Source organism: Cryptomeria japonica, chromosome 6, assembly GCF_030272615.1.
Source record: "Cryptomeria japonica chromosome 6, Sugi_1.0, whole genome shotgun sequence".
Lineage (NCBI taxonomy): Eukaryota > Viridiplantae > Streptophyta > Pinopsida > Cupressales > Cupressaceae > Cryptomeria > Cryptomeria japonica.
In genome coordinates this window covers 354,150,173-354,167,213 of record NC_081410.1, presented here as the reverse complement: position 1 = coordinate 354,167,213, position 17,041 = coordinate 354,150,173, and the positions used below count along the sequence as shown (strand labels likewise).

At 35.4% G+C, this 17,041-nt stretch overlaps 1 pseudogene; it reads right to left on the bottom strand.

Annotated features, from left to right (window-relative positions):
* LOC131077703 (separase-like) overlaps positions 1–14,033 on the bottom strand; it is a 104,211-nt pseudogene extending 90,178 nt beyond the window's left edge.
* Positions 14,034–17,041: the final 3,008 nt, after the last annotated feature.

Below are 17,041 nucleotides of genomic sequence, written 5' to 3'. Positions count from 1 at the left end.
AAAATCAGAATACAAAGTAAATCATACACATAACACACATGTACCCTAGGAAAACCTCCCTCTTGGAGGAAAAACCCAGCAACCAAAGATCTCAGATCTGATTAGATTAGATATAGCAGCAGATTACAATACTGCTCTTCTAGGGCATACAAAGAACTTATCTGAATCACAATTCAGGTCAGATTTGAACAATCACCCAGATTGTTGATTCAGATCATGTGAGGGAGTTCGCTTGCCCTAGAACAGATGTAGCACAGCCTGAAGTAAGTTCAGCAGCGTTGGAGCAGGTTCGGCAGCCTTGGGGCAGGCTCGGCAGACCTAGGAGCAGGTTCGGCAGACCTAGGAAGATGTTTGCCCAGCTAGAAGACAATTTCGCTGACTTCAAAATGCAGTTCACTAATCTTTTGGAGCAGAACAGATCACATTAAGGCAGATGATATTCGCTTATGTTATATCACTTGGGACCTCAAGACACTTCCTTTATATACATGCCCTTAACCCTTATGCCTAGGTCGGCTTTGGCGCCAAATTACAAATTCACAAGTTACATTATAGGGTCAGACCCATATCACAAGTTACATCGGTTAGGACCTGACCAATAACACTTTACAAGTTACATATTAATAGGTCCTGACCTATTGAATTTACAAGTTACACAATATCTCAAATAGGCCCATACACAATCAATTTTAAGGCCGAAGGCCACATTAAAATTTACCAAGCTAGGTCAACCCAATAAAGGGATACGACCTAGCTACATTTTCAACACTCCCTCTTAGCTAGGGAGGATCCCTTGATTAATCAAGTTACATCGTGACCATGCTTCATGGACTCTTTCCATGATATCCACCATGCATTCTCATAGAGGATGAATTCAATATACATCATGGAATCCATCCATGATATTTATCATGCATACCTACAGAGGATGAATCCTAGGTACATGTGTGTTATGTGTATGATTTACTTTGCATTCTGATTTTCTGTTCTATATTGCTGATCTGATCACTAAAAACTAACACTTATTGAGCCCATGGACCCCACCCCAACTCCACATCAAATGACCTGGAACCTATTCCTTGCTGAGGTGACACCTTATCATCCACGTTCCCTTAATACAAAACTGGCTCTGCAAAAATAACATTGCTCTCCTCCTTTAACTGCCCATGTATCCAAGACTTTTGATTGGCACCGAGAGAAAATGGCATTCCTCTATTTAATGAGACGGCTTCGCTTGAAAATTGGTCCCTCACCGATTCTTTCCAACTCTTATGAAGTTCTTCTGACAACTGCGAATTATGCATAGATAGCTCCTTCAATTATTTGAGTCGCTTCCTATGGAGACAGCGATGGCTGTAGAGAATCTTTTATATGCTTCCAGAATTTTACAGCTTTCCCAGGTTTAACGATTGCCTTCTTTTACTACGATACTAAATCCTTCACATTTCCAATGGTACCGCATAATGTAACAACTTCCCTTGATATGTAATAGCTGAATAAAGAGATATCGAACTCCAATTTCGGTAAACTTGTTATGTAAGAAGAAGCTGCGGTGGACTCTAGATATTGTTCCCGATTATCCAAATGGCCACGCCAGATGAACCATTTTTCGCATTAACTCCCTTGAATTAAATTCTATCATTCTCTCACAACCTCCTTCTTGAACGCACGACATCATCAAATACAATCACCTTCAGTATCACAATAATCCACCTTTAAATATGCAGAAACAATGAATGAACTCAGGCTTCACACAATTCCCTTAAGTCTTCATCACTGACACTCTCTAGAGATTCACTGATATAAATGAATAATCAGTGCAAAACAACACCCGTTGACTCCTTGCATAGGACGATGCGAATGGGAAAGTCTCGTTTCTATTCTAGCCCTTATTCGCATTTTTTTGTATCTTCAGAATTCGACTTCTTCCTAAATCAATACCCAAGTCATCCCGTGCTCTTTTGCAAATAACGAATGTTTGAATAGCTGTCTTCTAGCGGCGATCTGACTTACGCTCCTGAGTACCATGAATCTTAAATTTGCTTCTCATACAATTCTGACTTTTTGTGAAGTTTCCCTCAACCTGCAATGTTTGCTTCGAAAAATCTGATCAGATTTCCCTGAACCCGCTCTGATACCATGTTAGCTTTTCAGATCAGAAATGCAATAAGCAGAAAAACACAACACATAGAACAATGAACACAGTATTTTATCCTGGGAAAACCCTCCTACTTGAGGGAGAAAAACCCAGCAAGATATTCTCTTATAAATCAGGATAATTTCAAGCCCTAGAAAGGCTGAATACAATGGATCTGCACTTATATATGGTGCAATTTCTTCAATACAAAATATATAACTATTCTCCTTGAGTCAAATCTTCTGCACTTGAAGGGCAAACCTGCTGCTGCTGCTAGAAGATGAGAATTGAAATGAATTGAATTGATTATTAAATGAGGAGACACCTTCTCCTATATATACAAGCAAGGTGACCTTTCTTCTAGGGTCAACCTGAATATAAAAGCATGATTAGGCCGACCAACCTTAGTTATTCTTATTGAGATGATACATAGGTCGACTTGCCTTGGAAATAATCTGGCCAACTTGCCTATGGAAATACCTTCCGCAGCTATAAAACACTAACACATGTCACCGACATCAACCCTTATAACACAAGAGCAATGCATGCACACGCATGCACATGAGTCTGCAAACACTTGCATTGATTAAGAGTGCATATTGTTCCCATCGGTTTAAATGAAGAATACCTTTCTCAGTTTTATCATAATACACTCACATCTAGCCTTCAATGAACGTTATTTTTGCTGAATTGCTAGAGCACTATTGGATGTAATTTAACACGATTAACCTAAGCAGAGCACTTATGTTTAAGCCAATATTGGCATACTTTGTTGGTTGATTGTGGTGTTGTGGTTCTCGCCACCAAGGTTCAAAAACCTGCTGGGGCATTAACGTTGAGTGTTTATGTTGGGGATTATTTCCCCCATTTGTGACCTATTGATTTGTAGCTCCAGGTCAAAAATGTTTACACTTTAAAAAAAGAGCACTTATGTTTATTCCCTATAGTATAAGACAACTTAAAAATCTACTAAACTGTTGTTTGTTTACTACAAAGCAGTAACTTCTAAAATTAAAGTTTCCCTGTTCAAAGACATAAAACGGGAAAAAATAACAATATTCCTGCACAAGCAATCCTAGAAACAGAATGTAATAATAAGAAATCTTAGTTTCATAGGTACATCCAAACACAAAACATCTACAAAACAGAGAGAAAAAACGAGGCCTAAGTTCAGAAACAAGTGACACAGAAAATCTAATGACCTTGCATGGAAATTGAATGTTATAATACCCATGCATAACAAATAGATTGCTAGGTTTAATAAATGCAATGATACCTGTAGACCCTTGAAAATAGTACTCAAAGCCAATTTACATATGTCAGCAACCATGGAAGAGTGATCAGGCCCTCCAGAGACAAGTTGGCAACAAATATTATAAGCTACCTGCATTCTCCCCTTGTCAAAACCATAATAAATAACATCCACAAACCTCATCAAAATAAACCATTAATGTTAAAAAACAAGTCAAATTTCTTATCAACATGGTTACACCCACCTTTACAAATTGATCCTTCGCTGAAGAACAAGCACAATTGTCAAGGGCTAGTGAAACAAATGTCCTTGTCAACTCGGAATCAAAGTTACTAGGTTCAGATGCCATAAATAGAACACATTTATGTAATCCTTTGTATAGCATGCTCCGATGTTTTTCAATAGTGTTCTTATCTGAAACTCTGCAACCACAAGTATTAAGTCAAAATAAAACACTAATCAGATGCCATAAATAGAACACATTTATGTAATCCTTTGTATGGCATGCTCCGATGTTTTTCAATAGTGTTCTTATCTGAAACCCTGCAACCACAAGTATTAAATCAAAATAAAACACTAAACTTTACAAGATCTCATTTTACAAGGCAAAAGCAATCTCCATGAATTTCCAATAAAGCGTCACTAATGACATTGCTGGTTGAAAAATGTCAATGGTTACACAGAATGGGAAAATCCTATACAGGGCTCATTCAAACTAATACACAAATCACACTTCACTCTGAAATCCAAGGGCTTTGAGTGTTGGAAGCACATGCAAAGATAAAGTGGCAACCCAGCCTTTTATGCCTAAGAAAATTGAAAATCTATTAACAATGGTGTCAATTTTTTTGGAATGTGCTATGGGATAATTGTGCAAGGGCGATGGAGTGAACTACTTTTTGTAGTGTAAACAAATTCCTAAATGTTAGCCACTTAGATGAATATTCAAGGGAAATTGCCAGAGAATTGATGATGCAGGTCACTGCTTGAAAATATTTCTGGGATTGTTGGAACCTTCAACATGTGTGATCCAATAGCAACGACAAGAGAGAAACAAAGCAGCTAATTCTCCAGCCAAACTAGCCTCTATGGGTTAAGCATTGCACATTGGGGATAACCATAATTAGCATGGCAATAAAGTAGAATTAGAGCAGCTGTTAACAACATTATACAACATAAAAAGGCAATGTTGAGATTAGAATCAAGGATAATAATGCAGGAGTGACCATGCAGAAAACACCCTTTGACCAAAGATAATAATGCAAGCTTTATATTTTTAAATTTGGTTTTTAAAATTTTATAATCACAGTACGACAGGAAGTAAATGAGTTAAGCAGAAACAGATGTGAGAATTTCTATTCTCAAAAGGTGTAGCAAGAGAGGGAGGGGTAATGGGATGGGCTTCATCATGACCAGGAGCAGTGACTTCTCAGCTGGTGCATATTCATGCATCTCCATTTCAGCTTCAATACTGTTTTCGGTACCACCTATCTCATCTGGCTTGCTTAACTTTTCAATGTTTACTCTAGTTATGGGCATAGTCACATGATATTTAAGCATTGATACTTTTTTTTTTGAAAAAAGGGGGTAAAGATTTATTCAGAAATCATAGAAATGCAAAGAAGAGGCCTCAAGTCCACCAAGACAACAACAAAAAAACTAAAAGGATCCTAAAGGAACCACCAGCACCACCACTACAAGTCCAGTGACCATAGCAATAGATCTGACTGTTGGATTTCCAATGATAATACCTTTTCGGAAAGCCCTCAGAAAGAAGATGTTCCCCAAAATAGGGCCGCAGGCCAGCTACTTTGGAATTGCACAAAAAATCAGGCTCATCCGGAGCCTCGAAGGGCCTCAAAAATGACAATGAAAATGAACCAAACATAAAAGGGAATTTGATCCTACACCACAGGGTGCTCTTGCATCATCCTATTTTCAAGCATTAACCTGTCTATATTTAAGCATTGATACTTGATCCAGCAGCTTGATGGGTGATTTATTTCTTTTCTACCCTTATATATACATGCACGTGACCTCTTTTCCAAATATGACTTTGTTTCAATTTGGATAGCAGAGTTTTGCAAAGAATTGGGTATAAGTGTTTAGATAGAAGCAGGTTCCATACATGTGGCTCAATCTTTTTTTTGGCTGATTGCAACTGTTGCACCCGAAGATGACTCGTGATCTTTTCTTTTTCTGGTTTTCTTTAATTTTTTATCCCGCTGAGATAATATGAAAATGGGTTGTAAAAATACTAATTTGAGGTGTCAGTAATTGAAATACCTTTTGACAAATCCATGCCAAAAAAAATGGGTCATAAATTGAATTCAAAACCTCTTGCTGATACTACACCTGCTGTAAACTTCTAGCCCCAATTGGAAAAAAATGGAATGAACTGATTCTATAGGACAAAGACACACAGAACTTGTTTAAGAAAATGGGGGAAGCAGGTGCAAAACACCTTGTCCCCAGACATTTCTGCTTCAAATCAGACTACAAAATTCCTTAGTGCAGACCTGGAGAGCAGAATAGGAGACCAGGAGAGCTCCAAAGCCGTCACTAATTTATTGAGAGGACCAAAAGGACCAATGTTGAAGGTGGTGAGAGACAAACAAGGTGTGAAGAAACTATAGGATGATGTTAAAGAACTTTGGGAGCTGGATTGCAGATCAAAAAAGCATCTATTTGTAGGAACCCATACTAATTGCACAAATAACAGACCAAAAACATATGCCAGCAACAACTATACTTTTTTCATATTTTGTATGATTCTCTGCTAACATACAAACGAAGGTCTATCAATCTTATACAGCTTACTGGATACTCCCAACTTACAAACTTTATACTAACTGATACATACTGCTCTTGAGGGTTTCCGTTCCCAAGATGATAGGTTAACACTTGTAGTGTTTTGCCTCTAATATGCCCAGATGCTTAAGCAATGCCATTAACACTAAAATAACAGTCGAATGTTTGTTAATTTTCCATGAAAGTGCCTTCTCTTCTTCCTTATGCTCTGTATTATAGACCCAGCTCCAATTATCCTCAATTATGGGAAGTCAGTCCACAAATGGTGGCAACTAACTGACAATTAATTGCCTCAAACATAAGCAGCTAATTGAACAACACACTCTCAAAACCATAAATCCACAATCATGGGCAATCAATCCCAAATTGGTGGCACTTAAATTTTAACTAGTCAGTCCACCCCTCAATCAGTGATATTCAACTAATAGGCACTGAAGACTTGACTGCTGCTTAAGTGAAAGGTACAAAAGCCCCAGCCACTGCTCAATTGAAAGGCAGAAGACCTAGTTGCCTTACTCACCAAATGCAACATACATTTCTAAGTAGAAATTGAGAAACTAATAGTTCATATAATTGCTAATCCTACACTGTCAGTTCATTCATCAAATAGCTATAGACTTAAATACTGTGATTCTGTCTGATTCTGTTACAATTAATTTTGGATTTGCAGTTCACCACCACAATTGGAATCTTGTATTTGTTCCATGACTTGTAGGAATAGGCCTCTTTCTCTCATTTTCATGCTTTCAAAGTTAGAGGTAGACCACCTTGAGTCAGATCTGGTCTAGTTCGCCTGTGGGTCCGGTCAGGGACCATGCCCGGGTGAGCCGGTTAGGCCAAGGCGAACCTGGACAGCTGGGTGCCCAAAAATGAATTTTTTAGACAAATTTTAATGAAATTTTGAATCCACCACTTGAAAAAGAAAAATAAAACCCTAAAAGTGACATTTAAAACACAAACTTAGTTCATTTTTCCTCATTTGTTTTCCAAACATCAGTTTTTTCATTGCAGGTTGAGCAAAGCTTGGCTTCCAACATCAAATAGGAGTTGAAGATTGATTTTTGAAGCTTGATCAAGTGTTGCAGCATCATTTCTACTCATTTGCAAGCTTCCATTGGCTGAAAGAGGTAGACTTTTGTACATTTTTTTCAACCATTTTTGTTTGACAAACATGAAACATTATTTATTTAGTTTACCTTTTTTTAACATTCTTTTGTTTTTGTTTTTGAATGTGTTAATAAAAAAATTTGCCATAGGAAATAGAATGGCATCTACCTTTTCCTCTATAGGCACAAATGAACAACAAAAACAAAAATCAGATACAAATTCTCCCTATGGAAGTATGTTGATATTATAATGTGATGTCCCCATCCTTGACATCACACCACTAATATTACACATGATTCTTCAATTTTGTGAAGTCTCGAAAAGAGACAAAATTGCAGAAGTAACATGTTTGTTTCAGGTAAGAAGACCACCTTCACAGAAGAAGAATTGGATCAGGAAGATATCAGAAAACCAAACCATCATTAGCATGAACATCCTATCCAAGACAGTATGAAGCAATAAGTATTCTATACATAGAACATATCCATATATATACAAAACCAACATAGATTATCATATTCAGATCACCAAAGATATAAATGATCCCTCTATACTGGTAGAACAATATCTATCATATCCGTATCTAAGTTGCTCATGTTGATAATCAAAATTCCTTGATCAATATCATTTAATGATGAAAATCGTTATGAATCAAGAGATGGCGTTTACCATTGTTAAGGGATGATCATTGATGATCAAAAATATAGAACTGTGGAATGTCTCAATATCCTTCAACTATCAAGAAATATTGATCCTTGCAAACATATCGATTTTATTATTATCAAAGAACCTTTGGCCAGATCAGGATGAGAATCCTTATAAAAGTATAGGCAAATCACCACATTAACCATTGTCATCAAACATTCTCTAATTCCAAGAATATCGAAGTATGAAGAAACTAATCAATTTGAGTGATAAGAACAATTACTAATGGAACAGTTTAACTAACCAACTTTATCAACATTAACCTTGTTATGAAAAGGCAAGATTTGAATAATCAAACACCATCAGTTATGCTTTATTGATATGAAGGGGCAAGATTAGAGTAACGATTATTAAGAGACAAGAGACATGTCTCTTAAGACACCTTTCCCATTGTATAAGGAGTCAATCAAATTCATTTGCAGAGGATATGGATTGTCTTTTATTTTTCATCTACAACCATTATTGGATCGCCCTATTGAGCAGTAGCCTTCATAAGGCAAATCAGGCTGCATACATCCAAAGATTGAAATCAGGAACAGCTCCATAACCTTTGCATATTTTCATAGCAAAATCTGAAACAGCAATCTATATCACCACAGGCCATAACATCTATCTCATTGTATATAGCATTTTCTTAATATAGTTTCCCTATTAAAGAGATAAAAGGTACTCCCTTTCTAACCTATCTTTAACAGCAAAGAATTATAATCTAGGGCAATCTCAGTAATTTTAAAAGGGGACATTACATCTACGACCGCTTCCAGGAGGTGGGGTATTCCGTTAGAAATGACGAGAGGATGTGATAAAGAACGTAATAGTTCATATTTTCAAGTGGTAGGCCATTTGTATGGAATACTAGGAAGAGGCATCAAAAAATGCCCCAGAAAAAATGGTGTGCCTCTACCACAAAAGACTCTGTTAAAATATATTAGGGAGCATGAAGAAGCAGAAAGGAGAGAAGTTGTAGATTAAATCAAACCATTTCAAAAAAAATCAAAGGGAATGCAGCCCCCATCTAATCCTAGTATTATAGTACAAAACCACACATTTTTTTCCACAACTAAGCCTTAAAGTGAAGAACCCATTGCACGCAAAAGATCAAAAGGCCCTTTAGAAACTGCATTTCAAAATGAGAGTCAAGACATAACTGAACAAGATGTAGCAAGATGCATATATGGAAATGGGTTGGCTTTCAATGTTGTTTGCACCCCATTTTGGAAAACGATGTTGAAAAGTGTTAATGAAGCTTCAAGAGGGTATAAGAGCCCAAGTTATGAGAAGGTACGTGGAACCTTGTCCGAAAGAGAGGTGAAGGGGATTGAAAATGCATTGAAGCCCATAAGGGATTCATGGACTGAGACAAGTGTATCCATTGTTTCCAATGGGTGGAAAGATTCCAAAAATCATCCCTTGATCAATGTCATAGCAGTGTCCCCTAAAGGGGCAACATTTTGAAAGTTGTGGATTTTGAGGGCCAAGTAAAAGATGGGCAATTTATTGCAGATATTCTCATCTCTACCATTGAGACAGTGGAACCACATAACATTGTTCAAGTCATAATGGACAATGCAAAGAATTGCAGAGCTGTCGGTTTGTTGGTTGAGGAACGCTATCACCATATCTTTTGGATACCTTGTGCAGTCCAATCACTCAATCTTATGCTACAAAAGATTGGGACTAAAATTGAATGGATCAAATAGGTGTATGCAAAGGCTGAGGACATCCAGATGTTCATCACAAACCACCACATGTCTCTAGAGATTTTTAGATCTTTTTCATGTTTGGAGCTATTGAAGGTAAGTGAAATAGTAATTTAATTTTAAATTTTCTGACTTTTTTATTTTCAATGTTCATAATTTGATTGTGTAAACTATAATGTGTATTCTTTTTTAAAGTTTGTCTTTATTTTTTAATCATTATGGCTTTAATCTTTGTTATAGGTAGTTGAGACCTGTTTTGCATCTAACACAATTGTCTTGAGACAACTTGTAAAAGTTAAAGTGGCACTTTATAATATGGTGATCAGCCAAAATTAAGCTATATGGAAGCAAAGCAACATTGGGAGGGCAACAAGAATTAGGCAAAGGATATTGGATGACTCATGCTAGGATCTTGTGAAATATCTCCTTAGTTTCACCAAGCCCATTATGAGCATGATTTGTTAAATTAACATGGATAGGCCTTGCATTGGAGAGATTTATGATGGCACTGACTTGATGCTTGAGCAAATGAAGTGCATCATAAATGCAAAAGAGAAAGACCCCAAGGAGACTTTCATCAAACAATTGCAAGCAATTGTTGTAGCAAGGTGGAATAAGATGACCACTCCTTTACATCTTCTTGCCTATGCCTTGACACCAAAGTACTATAGCAATCATTTTCTTGATCAACCAGGAAGGCTTGCACCATGGAGAGATTTAGAAGTGTCTAATGGGTACAAGGCAACATTCCTTAGACTCTACCTTGAAGATGATGTGAGATATGTAATTACAAATGAGTTCAAGGATTTTGTGAACACAAATGGTCTAAGTGTTGATGATCTTCATCATAGATTTAGGAAGGATGCTCATAGTTCGTGGTACTTCCATAGCACGTGCTTCCAAAACCTACAACCCATCGCAATCAAAATTTTATCACAAGTTTAATTTATTTTATTTTATCACAAGTAAGTTTTATGTATAGTTTACTTTGTCTTCAAAGGTTGCTAGTTCATCTGCATCAAAAAGAAATTGGAGAACATATTCTTTCATCCACTCAGTGAAGCACAATAGATTGCAATCAAAAAGAGCAGAGAATTTAGTAAATATGTATTCCAACTTGCATCTCCTTTCACACAAGCAACATGACTACAAGCAAGGGGAGTCAAAGATGTGGGATATAATGCCAGAGCATACTGACCTGGATGCTTCCACTTCTCAGCTTGTTGCATTTGATGACTTGGAAAGCAAGCACACTAATATTGAAGTGCAAGTGGCATTGGCATTGGCATTGGTTCATCTAATGACAATGTCAATGATGAGGAGGATGAGAATGATGGTGAAGAGAATCCATTTGATGATTAAACTTTAAAACTATAGTTCCAATTGTTGAAACAATGATACTTGAACTCAATATTATTATTTTGATATTGAACTTGATGTATATGATGGTTTGATCATGATGCTATGATTACATTGTTTTTATACTAGCGAACCCAAACCCCTTTTCAAAATTTTGCCATACCGGGTTCTAAAACACAAACTAGTGCCCGAACCCAAATTAGCAACTTAGAAATTTGCGATACTTCAATCTATAACATCACATAGAAGAATGATTCTTTTATAACAATTAAGGCAGGAATCAAACTCATGTAAGAAAGCATTCTCATTACCAAATAAAAGCCACGGTCTAAAGATTAACCTTAAAAAGACTGAAGTATGTGCAAATAGCATTACATATATGAGTATAGATGTGTTGTGACCAAACACGAAAAATGTATATTCTTGTGTTGTAATGCAAAATTGGTTGCCAACATAAAACTACTTTTACAGCGCAAAAATCTATGGTTTAAACTTGAAATCTAGACAGAAAGGTTTGAATCTGAATACCAAAATCTGCTAGTAAGAGTAAATCTGTTAATATTTGTGTTGAAATAAACACTGGGGTGCGAGCTTAAAAAAACTAAATCTGAAAGCAACTAGAATCTGAGGATTCAACTGAAAGGCCAGAATCTCAGTTTCTTTCTAATCAAACAGAATCCGGGGCTTATCAAAGACATCTAAACTACTCAAACAACAAAAATTACTAAAACCACACAATAATACTTATCTATCATCAAAAAGAACAAAATCAAACAAAATATAAGGCACGAAGAAACTTTATCAAGAAGGTATGAAAACCAATTTAGTGTTCGGAGCCTCTATGATCTAAGCTCCTTTGTCCACTCAAACAAGATATCAAATCAAGCACATAATGTAAATGCCTGCTTCTAGGTGCTTGTGCAAGCATTTTAGTTGGAATGAGGAATCCTATTGTATGGGAAATTCCAAGTAGATATGGTACAATGCCAATTGTTATTAAAAGTTAAAAATAGCTTTAGATGATTATTATTATGTTATTGATATTGAATCGTGGACTGTATGATACCTTATGACTGAAGATCTTGTATAAACAGGGAGATATGGATCTTGCTGCCACTAATCTGCCCAAAAAAAGCCATATGCCATGCCAGTGCCGATAAGGATCAGTCTCAACTTTACAAAATATAGAGCATAACTAAAAATTAAGTTCTTAATAAAATGATAGGATACACCCTTCCAAGGGACAGACCTCTCCAAAATTTCCAAAAGAATTGTAAGTAGTCTAGACAAAAAAACTAAAGAATGCATAGTGTCGAGGACTACCTTAAATTATATTTGACTAATTGGTATCTTCCCAACAACTTATGTCTATTTGACCAAAAATGTGTGTTTCATGACATTCTCTTTAATGCCTCCTGCGTTCACAAATATGTATCAATTCCTCAAGCTGCACACCAAGGTATCATAGAGTAAAGTTTGCAATTGAGAATGAAGGAATCGTGTCAATGGCATGTCATAAAAGTTATATCAAGCAAAAGCTTTTACAGGACGGAATTTCCTTAGGTAATCACCATAATCAATTTTATCTTGACTTCAAACATCAAGAAAGCAATTGCTTCACATAGCTTTCAATGTCCAGGCATTGTATCTACTCCTTAAAGTTTTTAATTCTTTAATATTTGTCACTGTTTTATGTTCTTGTTCTTCTTGAGCTTCGCATTAATGTCCTTAACATGCAGTAGGCACTCTCGATGTGCACTTTTTCAGAATTTTTCTGGTTTTTATTGCCATCGACCATCTTGAATAGGTATGGACATTAATTTTATTGACATTGATTATCTTGCGTAACTATGCCTCTCACGTTCTTTGGCTGCCAATAAGAGGCATTTCAACTGTACTTATAGTCTTATACCAATTCAGTCAGTTATGTAAGTTCAGCATTGACAAATAAAAAATAATTTTAGCACAAGAAACATATTCATCTATCTAAACGAGTAACCAGAATACAGACCCAGAAATCTGAGTCTATCACAAACCATTTATTTCGTTCTGCCTAAAACCCCAAATGGAAAATTCCAAAATCGAAGCACCATTTTACCTCTGCCACGGCACAAGCTGGTCAATGAGCATCAAAACCTTGAGGTATTCTGCAGCCTCCTTGAGCTTGCTTTCCCCCGTGCAAATAATCAAATCCGTAACCAGACCAAGCACCAACCCCACAAGCCCTGCATCTGCCAGTTCGCAATATAGATCGACCCCGTAATTTTCATTTTCCCCTGTTTTCCCTTTTTCACCCTTACAAAAGGCATTCACCTTCAAACTGTGGAGTGTTATCCAGCATTCCTCCCTTGCTTCGGTAAATCGCTTCCAGGCCATCAAACGCCTTACCATCCAATGCCTATGGACTTCTATTTCGTGGGGATTCCCTACAAGACACGGCCGTAGGCCATTGAGACAATCTAGAACTAATTTCAGCGCTCTAAACAATTCATCAGCTCTTTTCTGCTCCGTTTCTGAAGTTGAAATTCCCTTGGTTAAATTGTTGCAGGAAACTTTCAACAAACGGCCCAAAAACGGTACATAACGCTTGGCAAGCCCATGAATTTGTACCGTGGATTCAAGTGCTCTTTTTCGGCCTTCAAACTCTAACAGTCCATTAAGAGGCTCAAGATAGCTTCTCAGCTCGCTGTAGAGGCCGGCCACGTTGGAGCCTTCCACTTTGGAAATGATGGCATCTGCTTCCATTGAGAGTTTTGATGATATGCAAACGACTTCGAGGCTATAGCTGCAGGTTTTCCTCGGTGTTGGGATCTGGTTTTGTGCGGCGTTGATATCTGCTCCTTAGAGTGGTCGGGACAAACCCTCCCCTGTACTCAGAATAAGGGCGGGTAATTATTTCGCAATTTCAAATCTTCAAACGTGGAGAAGAGGGAAAGTGAGAGCACTCAAATCACTCACTCCCTTCAAATTTATGTGTTCGTTATGGTGTAGACCGAGGAAGAAAGGATCAAAACTGCGATCAAGATGTTAGGTCGTCTTTTTGGTAGAGACCAAAAAATTAGGATGATTTTTTTAATGATAATAAATTATATATATTAGTATATATATCTTAAATAATTTATATAAAGTAAGTCATGAGATATCGAGGTTTTAATTTTTTTAATTTAATAAAATTATATTATTTAAATGAAATAAATAAATAAAATTAAAGATTGAATCTCTCTGCTTACTTTATATAGATTATTTAAGATATATATGCTAGTAGTAAAAATTTCAATAAATGATAATGAGAATAATTTTATAATTTAAAATCAAATTAAAAGTAAAATAATAATATTTTTAATTTTAATAATTCAAGCTAATCCTTATTCAATGGTTATATCTTAAATAAGTGAATAATAATAATAATATTTTTATAACTCCAATATTTTTTAATATAAATTGTTTAAATCAACTTTAATGAAAATTAATAATTTTTAATTTAACTGAAATAGTTTAATTTTAATAAGATTACTTCAACATTTAAAAAAAAATTAAGTTGACCCTCACTAAAGGCAAACCCAAATTAAAACCTAACCATTATAAAATTATAATCTTGATTAAACCCTCAAATAAACCCAATTCAGTAGTTAATATGTTTAATTAAATTTAGGGTGAGGATTCAATATGACTTAAGGTTATAGTTCAGTTTGATTTAGTTCCAGGGTCTGTGTTCAATGTGGTTTAGTACTACCACTGAATTTGGGTTCACTATTAATGGTTGGGTGAACAATTTATTTAAGGGTTAAGGTTAAATTTGATTTATGTTTAAGATTGGGTTTTAATTTAGTTTAGGGTCGGGGTTCAATTTCATTTAGTGTTAGAGACAAAATGAAATATAGAATCAAGAGTTGGGGTTGGGATTGGGTTGGGATTATAAGACTAACCCTAATTAATAAGGGTTATAGTTGAATTCAGTTTAGTGTTTAGTGTTCAGTTGTGTTTAGGGTTAGGATTTGATTTGGTTTAGTGCTCAATTATGTTTAAGGTTAGAGTTGAATTTGGTTTAGTGTTCAATTATGTTTAAGGTTAGGGTTCAATATTGTTTAGTGCCAAGGTTATGGTACCATTCGGTTTAGGTTTAGGGTTATGATTCAATTGGTTTAGGATTAGAATCATTGTTCAATTTGGTTTAGCATTAACGTTTAATTTTTTTTAGTGTTAGTTTTCATTTTGGTTTAGGATTTAGGTTTAATTTGGTTTAGTGTTAGGGTTAGGGTTGAATTTGGTTTACTGGAAGGGTTGGTGATAGGGTTCAACTTGGTTTAGGCTTAGGGTTAGGGTTCAATAAGGTTTAGTGTTAGGGTTGGTTTATGGTACAATTTTAATATTGGGGTTAATTTATGGTAGAAATATGATTAAGAGGTACAATTTAATTTGGTTTAGTGTTCAATTAGTTTTAGGGTTAGGGTTCAATTTGGTTTAGTGTTAGGTTTATGGTACAACTTGGTTTAGGTTTAGGGTTATAGTTCAATTTGGTTTAGGATTATATTTATGGTTCAATTTGGTATAGGATTATGGTTTAATTTTATTTAGTCTTAGTTTTCAATTTGATTTAGGATTTAGGTTAAATTTGCTTTAAAGTAAGGTTTAAATTTGGTTTAATGGAAGGGTTAGCGTTAGGGTTCAACTTGGTTTAGGATTAGGGTTATGGTTCAATAAGGTTTGGTGTTAGGGTTATTGTTTAATTATGTTCATAATTAGGATTCAATATTGGGGTTGGTTTTGGTACAATTTGATTAATGGTTACAATTTAATTTGTTTTAGTGATCAATTAGTTTTACGAGTAGGGTTCAATTTGGTTGAGTGGAAAGGTTAGGGTTGGAGTTTGATTTGGTGTAGGGTTAGGGTTGAATTTGGAATAGGGTTCAACTATGGATATGATTTAGTTATAATTGGGATTGAGGTTATGTTTCAAATAGCCTTAGATGTAGGTTAGGATTAAGGTTTAATTAAAGTTATAGTTGGGGTTTAATTAGAATTAGTGTTTGGGCTTCCATTTTAGTTTAGTGTAAGTTGTACAATTTGAATTTTTTTAGTGTCAGGGTTAAGGCTTGATTTGGTTTAGCGTTAGTGTTTAATTTGGTTTAATGTTCAATTAGGTTTTGGCTTAGAGTTCAACTTGGTTTAGGAATAGTGCTTTGATTCACTTTTCTTTAGGATTATGGTTTAATTTTGTTTAGTGTTAGGGTTAGAGTTTAATCCAATTTTTATTTATTATTAGTGTTATGTTTTGATTTGGTTTAGTTTTAGTTTTAAGGTTAATAATTTTATAAGGTTATAATTAAATTATTTGGTTCATATTCAGGGTTATGGTTCAATTTGGTTTAATTTTCAATCAAATTTACTTAAGGTCACAATTAGGGTTAGTTAGTGTTAATTTTGATTTACGGTTAGGATTCAATTAATATGATGATTATGGTTGAGTTTAGTTTAGTATTAGGGTTAAGAGTAAATTTTGTTTAAGTTCAGGGTTATGGATCAATATAATTTAGTGTTTAATTTAGTTTAAGGTTAGGATTTGGTTTGGATCAGGGTTTAATAAGGGTTACGATTCAATTCCAATTAGGGTTTTATAACGATTAGTGTTGAATTTTGATTTTGTTTTAGTGTTAGTGTTAAGGTTCAATTTATGTTAAGTTTAATACAGAATTTGAGTTAGAGTTTTTTTTTATCGGTAAAATATTTTTATTTTTATTAAGTAGGAAATTGAAGTACATAGTAAACTACCAAACCACCATCTGGAAACAAAACCACCTAGCCAAAACCATTCTAAGCATAAGCAGAGACATCAAAAAACCCTACCCCACCCCACTGTCAAAAAATGTTTCAATACATCGTGCCTCCATGGCGTAAATAGTTTATCAGCAGAAAAACATTAAATAGAGAATTTGGCATAATAGAAAATGTACCAAGAGGTACCATTGTTTA